Consider the following 9741-nt stretch of genomic DNA (forward strand, 5'->3'; position numbering starts at 1 on the left):
TTAGCATGCCCTGTTTACCCATGCTCTCCTGTGCCTGTTCAGAGGTTCATTTCAAGGTTTTGCCCTCTGTATTGCCAGCTCTGTGCCCTCCTTTCCCTCTTTCCCTTTGAGATGCAATGTTATCTCTTCACTGTATCTCCACAATAGGAGTCCTGCAGTTACAAGAATTCTAAGACAAAGTTTCATAAGTGTGTGTGTGTGTGTTGCAGGCATCGGACAGGCAACACGCTGCGAGTGTCCTTTCAAAACATCAGCTTACTTGAGTCAGACCTGACATTACACACCCACATACTGTAGAGTCTAAATTCAGCTGCAGACACAACAATCCTGTACATCCACAGTTTGCTGGATGTTGGAAGATGCAGGATGAATTTCCCATTGCATGTTGCAGGTTTTATATTACCGAGGTTTTACTAAGATTCATAAATTGACGTCCACTAAACTCTGCCCACAAACAGTGATTGTCCAGTCACAGCTTAGCAACCGTGGCTAGGCACGGCAGGCCTGTCAAGCTCTGGATGCTTTCCACCTGCTGAACTAGCGCACATGTGGCAATAAGACAGCCTGAGCCTCAGTCTTATAGCTTTTCATCATGCATCTCGCCATCATGTGAGTATTGAAGACCATTGTAGAAGCTTCTGGTTTTTGAAACAAATCAGCTGGAAAACTTAAGAAGCTTAGGAAGTCAGCTGGAGACAGCGTTTTGTAGTCGTAGTGTTAGCATTAGTTTACCCTAGCTGATAACAGTTGATTTGCTAGCGACAGTCATTGGTGAGAAATAAGAATCCTGATTTTCTTTACTCGCATGTGAAATTTAATACCCACTGTTTAAAAAATTATTAAGAATTTAGAGTAATTAATTTGCCCCCGTTAAAGTACATTTGTGCGGTAAGCACATATGTCTTTTATATGTTAACTTAAGCTGAGGGATCTCTTTCTGAAAGTCAGTATGAGCACTCCTGCTGTGTGTAATAGCAGCCAGGAAGATACAGCCAGATCTCAACATGTCAGACGAGTGCACTGTTCCCTATCCAGCCTGTCACAGATACTGTAGATGTGACAGATAGACCAGGAGACAGACAGGTAGACGGTTACAGACAGACAGACAGACGAAAAGACAGACACACTCTGAAGAGAAATACAGAACCAAGCTGTCGCACTTTGTTTTCTGTCCCAATCAAAAAGACCTTTACAGGGCTAAGCTCAGAGTTTCATGGAAAAATCTGGTCCAACCCATCTGTCATTCCATCTTAATCTCACCTTTTACCTTATTCTGCCAATCTATATTTGGATAAATTTAGCTGCCAATCTATGTCTGCCACCATCTGTATCCATGACTCACATTTTTTTTTATGTTTGTTCTCCCCCTTCTTTTCTTTTCTTTTCTTTTCTTTGCTTTTCTCAAATTGTTCTGTCACTCTTTCCTCACCACGGTGCATTATTAAGAGGGTTCATTAATCACTCAGGCTGCCTGTCACTCCATCACCGCACACTGCTGTTGTTCCTGCGGCACACATACACACAGACATGCACACCGAAAACAGTCCTGGTTTCACAGGGGGAGTTAGTCCCATCAGCGTCTGGGTATAAGTCCCTTAAAATGAAAAACGAGGCTACCCTTCGAGTGACAAAAGACTGTTTTCCTTCCAGGAGGATATTACCAAGGTTTTAGCAAGCAACCTGTCACACTGTGTCATACATAAATGGCTTCACATTTTCTGCACAAATGGGGCCGGTTCTGTGTTTGCACCTGTCTTATAGCATGCATCATCCTCAGGGTGGATTCTTTTGTTGTTTGGGAGTTACAGTATAAAAGCACTTAAATGAAAACAACGGCTGAGTGGGCGGTTATATTCCAGCTTATGAAACCTGTACGTGGAACAGCAGCACACCCCAAGCTAACGCTCTGTGGGCCAGAACAGAACACGCTGTGCAGAAGACAATTCAGAGGAGTTAGTGATAACTCACTGAACTGCTCAATTACCATCCATATAGAGAGAGGAAGAAAGAGGGATCACAGACGAGAGATGGAAATGGAAAAGACAGAGGTGGTGGGAAGAAGAAAGAGGAAGGGAAACGGGTGATGGCATGTTCAGAGAAAAAGTAAAAGTAAGGCAAAGAGAGTCTGGGGGTGAGCTGATGTGGGGTGGGGAGGGACTGGAATCTTATGCAGCCATAAATTTCCCCTGATGCTTTGCTAGGCCTGTCGCTGTATGTATACGCTTGGAAGGGAATGGGAGCTGGTAGGCGGGTGTGAGGGAATATGGCAAGGCTCCCAAAAAAGAAGAAACTGCCATCCCATTCAGAGCCATACCATATGGGCTTCGTCATATAGCGTAAGCCAGAGACAGTTTCCTCCCGTCACACACACGCACACATACGCAAACGGTGCACGCACAGGCAATAACATTTTCCTTACTGCCTGAGAGGCTGAAGAAGATGCAGGTTATGAGGGAGGAGAACCTGCAACAGCTCTGCATTATAATGAAGACTGCGATATGATGAACATTGAATATGCAATGTACAAAGTACCTACGGGAATGCAAATGCACCTGTGCACTTGGAGTGTGAATGAAGTGTGAATGACACGGACAGATGCTTGTGTGCGCTGAGACACACACGCAGACACGTGCATTCGCGGACATGCTATGAACTCATTAGTGCGTGCATCCGTGCATACATCTCAACTCAAGACACACTTGAATGCTCTTTGTACATGGGTTGTACTGTCATTAACTTTAAGCGTTTTCATTGCATAGGATTTTGGTTCTGTGTTATCGTGCCATTAGTTACTTACTGTTGACTTCTTTTTCTTTGTTATGCTGTTACTGATGCACTTTATTTTATGTAAAGTACTCTGTAATTGTTATTTTGAAAGGTGCTATACAAATGCAGACTATTATCAATAAACTCTTTTGTACATGCATGAGGAGCTTCTCGTGCTGACATGAAAAGGTGCAGTTAATCAGGAATTGAGAAAAGATGGATGGAGGGATGAAAGGAAGAAAGGAAGAGGGAATAAAAGCACGGATGAGACTGTGCTTGTTCCTGCGTTATCGCTATGGAGCTGGAAAGTGCTGTCAATTACAGTGAAGTGTTTTACTGCACAACGCGCACATCCCCAAACCCACACATATATGCATTAATTAAGTGCTCATGGTGGACCTCATGTCTGTATTTGTTTGCTTTTCTGCTATAATTCTTCAATTTTAAATAAACTTCATAGTCCAGAAGGTAAAGGAGAGATAAAAGAGAGAGAGAGAGAGAGAGAGAGAGAGAGAGAGAGAGAGAGAGAGAGAGAGAGAGAGAGAGAGAGAGAGAGAGAGAGAGGCTGTGTACCACACAACGCTGACCAGGCTCTACCACACAAAGCGTGGGTGACATTGCTGAGCACCCAGAACTATATAGAAACCTATTAATTACAGCTGAAAGCCATCCAGGTCTCCGTTATTCATACGATGCAGCCATCCACCAGCTGACAGAGCCAGACACCCTGTTAAGGAGTCGGCTGGAAGCAGACTATCACCCATTTGTTTTGTTAAAAACACATTACCTCACTGTCTGTGGTCAGAAAAGGAAAGCTCATCTAGAACATGCGAATAGAAAAGAGCGAGAGCGAGAAAAATAAGCAGCAAGAAAGGAAAAGATACGGACGAATAATATGATACTGTATTGAGAAAAGAAAGTGGAAGGGGAAAAGAGAGAGGGAGGGATGGAGAGAGATTCTCCTGAAAAATGAGGTGACAGAAAGCTTTTTATGTGCAGGAAGGGTGGCCAGGCAATTTTCAAATGTCTGAGACTTCTCATTTGCCAGGCTGCAAAGCCACTTTATACGGTGGCAAATGTTAAACTTGTTCTGGGCACATCAAGGTCCCCTTGGCCGCCTGCTTGTCTTCGCCTGGAATATAAATGTGGTTTGAGACGAGGGTACAGGGGAAAAAATAGTTTCGACACCTTGTACACAAGAGTTTAAAAAAAAACGGAGAGTGGCGAATGCCGTTGGGATTCATGTGGACAAAAGACTGTCTTAGTCTACGCATATGTTTACGTGGGAGTGGAAGAGGGACAAACATCTGAATGCGGGATGCGCTGTGCTTTTCGGTTCGGCACTGCATGGTTTTGAATGGGCTGTAACTTTTTTGATTGGTCAATAAATTCTTTAATCTATAAAATGTAGAGGAAAGAAAAAAGTCAAAATGCTCATTACAGCTTCCCAGAGTCCAAGGTGACATCTTCAGATTGCTCTTTTTATGCCAACAAGTCCGAAGTTATTTGATTTACAATCATATAAAGAAAAAAAGAGAAAAGCAGAAAATCTTAACATTTTTTTTTAAGTTGGAACCAGTGAATATTTTTTTTAAATTAACAAATTTGTTGTCAGTTAATTTTCTGTCAGTTGTCTTCAATTATTATTTTTCAAATGACCCTTCATCCATCGGATTTTAATAATGATGCTGTAAAAAAAAAAATCACGTATGTTGCAATAAACACAGACTGTAACTAAATATTGGCAAATCTCGCTCAGCTACAGGTGTTTAAGCTGGACTGATAGAATCCTGGGGGGGCGTGACAGTTCTCAGATTTATTGCCACTGTCTCTGTCATGATTGTTTCTTAATCAATATCTTTCACACATACTGTAGCATGCACGCACGCGCACACACACACACACACACACACATACACACACACAGGCCATATAACACACAATAAAGCATGATGACATGATGATGACATTACATAATAACTCCTTCTTATTTTTATGCCTGTATGGATAATTGTTATTATATTATGAAGGCCTTGTTGGCTAGTTGGTCTCCCCCAGTCTCCCCTTTATGGACCAGCTATGTGTGACAGTGTCTTTACTGTATACTTTGTACACAGCTGCATGTGCTTGTGGTGAAAGGATGTTATCAGTTTATTACAGCAGGTCTGGGAGCGGGACATATTTCACTGGGACACTAGCCAGGTTTCTCCTCTCTACCTCCTCTCTCTCACTCTTATTCTCTCTCCTCTACATTGTTTCTTTTCTCTGTCGGTCCACTCCAGCCTGTACATCTCTGTTTTTCCCACTCACTTAAGGTCTCTCTCTCTCTGTGTTTCTGTCTATAGTCAGGATCCAGGGGCATATGGGACTAGGTAAATCCTTGCTGTTGACTGCAGGCTGTAAAGACTCCTCAGTTAATCAAAGTCAGTGGTGCTGGGGCACTGAATCATGCTGGGGGCAAAGGCCTGGGAGTCGGTCAGTAAACCTCCACCATCAACCCTACACCAGGTCCTCCATCAGAATAAATACGGTGACAGCCTATAGATCAGCGGGATTGTATCATATGTAGCATCATGAGCTGGCTTGAGCTTGGGTTTTGACCCCAAGACGTACAGGTATGTAGTTGTGGAGTACAGAGAAGGGTGAAGTCACAAATAAATAAATACCACGGTTTATCATCTTGTTGATATGGTGATGATATGGTCTTAATAAGATCAAAAATTTGGATCTTGGAAAATACATTTTTATCCCTGAACACATGCAGGATGATTCATGACGGACCCGTGAACCCTGACCAGAAAGGTAACACCTTTGACGGCCATCTCTGCTGTGTATGTCATGTCACAAAGCCATCCAATAGGAATAAATTATGCATGAGCTAAAAACAGCGAATACTCCATCCTCTCCCCTGCCACATTCCCTCCCTTTCTCCATTCCTCCACCTCCCTCGTCATGCCATCAGCCACACTGAGAGACCAGACTAATTAACAGAGAGATGAGAGCTGCCTGTCGTTTAGGGAACTCATCTAATCTTCTCCAGTATTTTCCCAAGGAAGTTGAGAAGCAGCCTGGGAGGTGAGGGGGGAAGGAGGGAGTGAAGGGTTGTTAAAAAAAAAAAAAGAGGGGGGGAGATGGGTGGTATGAGGAAAATTAGAGAGATATGTATCCAGACATACCACACCATGCCATCAAGTCATGTGTGTGTCTGTTGCTTTCTCGTCCAAGTCCTAAATTCCATCCAATCCACTTTTATATTGCTCTTTAAATCATCTCATGGACAGACTACACACTGGGAAGCATGTGTCTGTGGCCTCTATGTCCTTAAAGCACACACTCATACACACACAAAAGCCCAGTGGCTGGGGTAATCTGCTGCTTTGATGGGCAGTTAAATCAGTCTGCATCTCATCACAATCACAGCGTCAGCGGCTGCCAGATCCAGACATCCATCTGAGGCACCTAAGAGGACACATACACACACACACACACACGTGCACACGGACAACCAAATCATCAAACCACCAGGATGCAGACAGACAGATGGTCTGTTTGTATCATGTTCACGGGGGCAGGATGTATGTGTTTTGCGCTAGGTCTCATCCAGTGCCTCGGCCACCTGACTGGCGGGAGCCTCTGAGCCACTGTGGACTCAGACAGACTGGACTGTGACCTGTTACCTTCAGTGTAACAGCTGCTGGCTGACAGCTAAGGGCTAAACACACTGGCACCAAGGTAGCCACAAAATGTGGAGGCATCATGTGGTTGAGAAAAAAAAAAATGTGCGGGTTAAATTCAAATAAAGGCTGTAAAGTGAAGACAGTGACAGCCAAGCTAGCAGCTCTATGAGGCCACACTTAGGTACAGCAGTGCTTTGGGCTTAATGCTAATGTCAACATAACATGCTTATAACAACAATGCTAACAACGTGATGTTTAGCAGGTTTAATTTTTACCATGCTTACATTTGCTAATTAGTGCTAATCAAAAGTACAGCTGAGGCTGAATGTCATTCATTCTGTAGGTATTTGATTGTAAAGAACAAAATTACATTCAGGCTTCAGCAAACAGTTCAACCTTAGGTGAACATTAGGTGTCTGCACAATGGAGCTTTAAAAAAAATGGCTCCCCATTCATTCCTATGAACTTGACACATAGACTAAAAAGTGTCCACTGTGTATCCACAGGCCTTCGGAGCAAATGGATTTAATTCTGACAGCAAAAAGAGTCATTTCAGAGAATTTGTGATTATGTTTTACAGCCACTTAATTTCTACTAATTCTGTGTGGGGGAAAAATGCTTTTTTGGGTCAGTGTGTGTCAAATGATGAATGAGGAAGTTGCAGTTTCTTCATTCATGGGATTTATCATGTGGGTTCTGTACGAAATTTCATGGCTGCGTGTCAGCTTGGACCATAGCGGTGAACCGATCGGCGGATATTGCCATCTGTAGAGCTACGTCACTGGCGTAATAATAATAATGACATTCAGAATACACCTACCACTTCTGAAAAATTCACAGAGGCATACTAGCAACAGTAGTTAATGTTTGAAACAAAAGATAAAATAAAACTGTAAAATAGGCAACTTAAATGCTTGATGGATGTTAAAAAGAAGTTTCACTCAACCATATTCCTTCATGAATTATCTAAAATGATTTTATTTACAGTAAAAGTAGACCATAATTCTACACCTTTGTTTTAAAATCTATAATCCCTACTACACTATTCATACCTGCTTGATCCTATTATACATGGAATGAATGGAGTGAATCATGGGTAATATGTGTGGTGAGCTGTGACTGAAGGATCTTAGCGGTGGAAAGGTGGAGTGGAGGTAATCTGAGTCTGTAAATGGAGTGAAGGAGGAGAACAGCAGTAAGAGGACAACAAGTTCAACAGGTAGAGAGACTGAAAGAGCAGTGAGAAGAGATAAAAGTGACAGTGAGATCAGTGATTAGATACTCAGATGTAGGGGAATGACATTGAAAGAAATTTGGAGTTTGGAGAGGGAAGACTGCTGCAAAAGGACATTTTAAAAACTGGTAAGAGACAGAGACAAGATGATCAGCGTCAAAGTGCACTGAATAAATTGAGGAGAAACTGGAATTTGAATGTACAGCAGCAAGGGAAACGAAAACCTGAATTTGATGGGGGCGGGGGATGGAGAAAAGTGATGTGAGAAAAGAAACAGCGTGAAGGAGAAAGGCACTGCGCTGTGATAACCGTGCTGGGAAAAAAAGAATCGAAGAGTGAGAATGAAAGAGGAAGAAATCAAACGCTCAAAGCACCAAGAAAAGAAACGCTGGGGGGGAAAAAAGGGAGGGTGAATAGAAAGCAAGCACGCTGTTGGTGGCGGTGGCTTCGGTGTGCTCTGTACTTATTAAATAATCACTCTTAGAATGGCTAATGACTCATGAAAGTCTGCAGATGTTTCCAGTCTCCTGTTAGGAGTGGCAAAACAGCGAGAGCGCTGTTAAAGTGTAAATAAGGAGGGTGAGGAAGGTGTGAGACACCGGGGGGGAGGGCAGCCATGGGAGATGCAGAGAAGAGGAACGACTGCGGGGAGAGAGTTAACACACCTCGGTGCAAAAGAAGATAACAGGAGAGACTGGGTAAAAGGAAAGAGTGATAGAGATAGAGATAGAGAGAGAGAGGCTGGCAGGGGTTTGATGGTGCAGCCTGGCTATTTCCAGCTTCACTGCTGAGAGTCGCAGTCCGGCTTTGCACCTAGGACGATCCCCTGGTTTGAGACCGAGCTGGTCTGGGACCCCCCTAGGTATATATCGATTGTCAGGCACATGCATTTGGGAGAAACAGAATTGATGAGACCTGCCCAAGGCCAAGGTTTATTTACTTATCTGGTGCCTGCTCTGGCCCTGTCTGTCTAAGAATATGGGGCTACCTGCTGGGGCCCCAGCAGCTCTCGGTGTCCAGGCGTGACAACTAATTTGAGGGCGTGTGTGTGTGTGTATATATATGTGAGTGAGTGAGATCCCGAGCACGCAGCGGGCCACCTACACTGTGCACACGCTCCATAAATCAAGACAAGGCAGCCAACACAAATTGACATTTCACAGAGGGGCGTAGTTTCATTTGAGGTGCACTTGATTGTTAGTTTTAGGCTGTTTCTGCAGTGTTATTATGAGGCAGTCAGCCTGCTACCAGAGGGATCAATTTAAAACAAGCTATGTGCTTTACTCCCTGCTGCAAAGTTTACACTCTTTAAATTACACCCTGTCATCATTTTAGTTCTTAATCGTCATTGGAGATATCCAGAGGCTTCTCCTCGCTTTGACACTTTATTATGAGTTCGGATCGTTACTCTTTAAAGGAACAGTAGGAGGAGATAAAGACCACTCTGATATTTGTAAAACTAAAGCTATAGCCAGCAGCTGCTTAGCTTAGCTTAGCTTAGCATAAAGACTTGAAGCAAGGGGAAACGGTTAGCCGGTCTTGGTCCCAGACAAAATCTGCATACAGGCACCTCTAAAGATACCTGCTTATATTTATTTAATCTACATAAAAAACTTTATACAACGCTTTGCCGTTTTACAGGGGTTTACAGGTCAGATGATTTCTTGGTTTCTGTACAGATTAAATGTGATTATGTGCTAATTAGCGCTAATTAGCGGTGCTGGCAGTTCCGTTTTGTTTTACTGGTGGACAGAGACAGGCTAGTGGTTTCCCCTTGTTTTCAGTCTTCATACTAAGCTAAGCTAATTGAGGTCTGGCTGCAGCCCTATACAGTATTTAACAGTAGAACTATTCCTTCAAGCTTGTGCCTTTATCTGGTGATTAGAAAGGCTCAGAAGCCGCAGCCCGCATTGAGAGTAAACAAGTGTTTCTAAGCATCTTTAAAAAGGTTTTCCCACAATGAAATTCCTCATATCTCACAGCCAGTGTGTTTCCCTGTTACTTTGTTATCTCCCTCTCAGCCCTCCCAATCCTCTCCTCCCCTCGTCGCCGCCCCAATCTTGT

Source organism: Toxotes jaculatrix, chromosome 6 (assembly GCF_017976425.1).
Source record: "Toxotes jaculatrix isolate fToxJac2 chromosome 6, fToxJac2.pri, whole genome shotgun sequence".
In the NCBI taxonomy this organism is placed as follows: Eukaryota; Metazoa; Chordata; class Actinopteri; family Toxotidae; genus Toxotes; species Toxotes jaculatrix.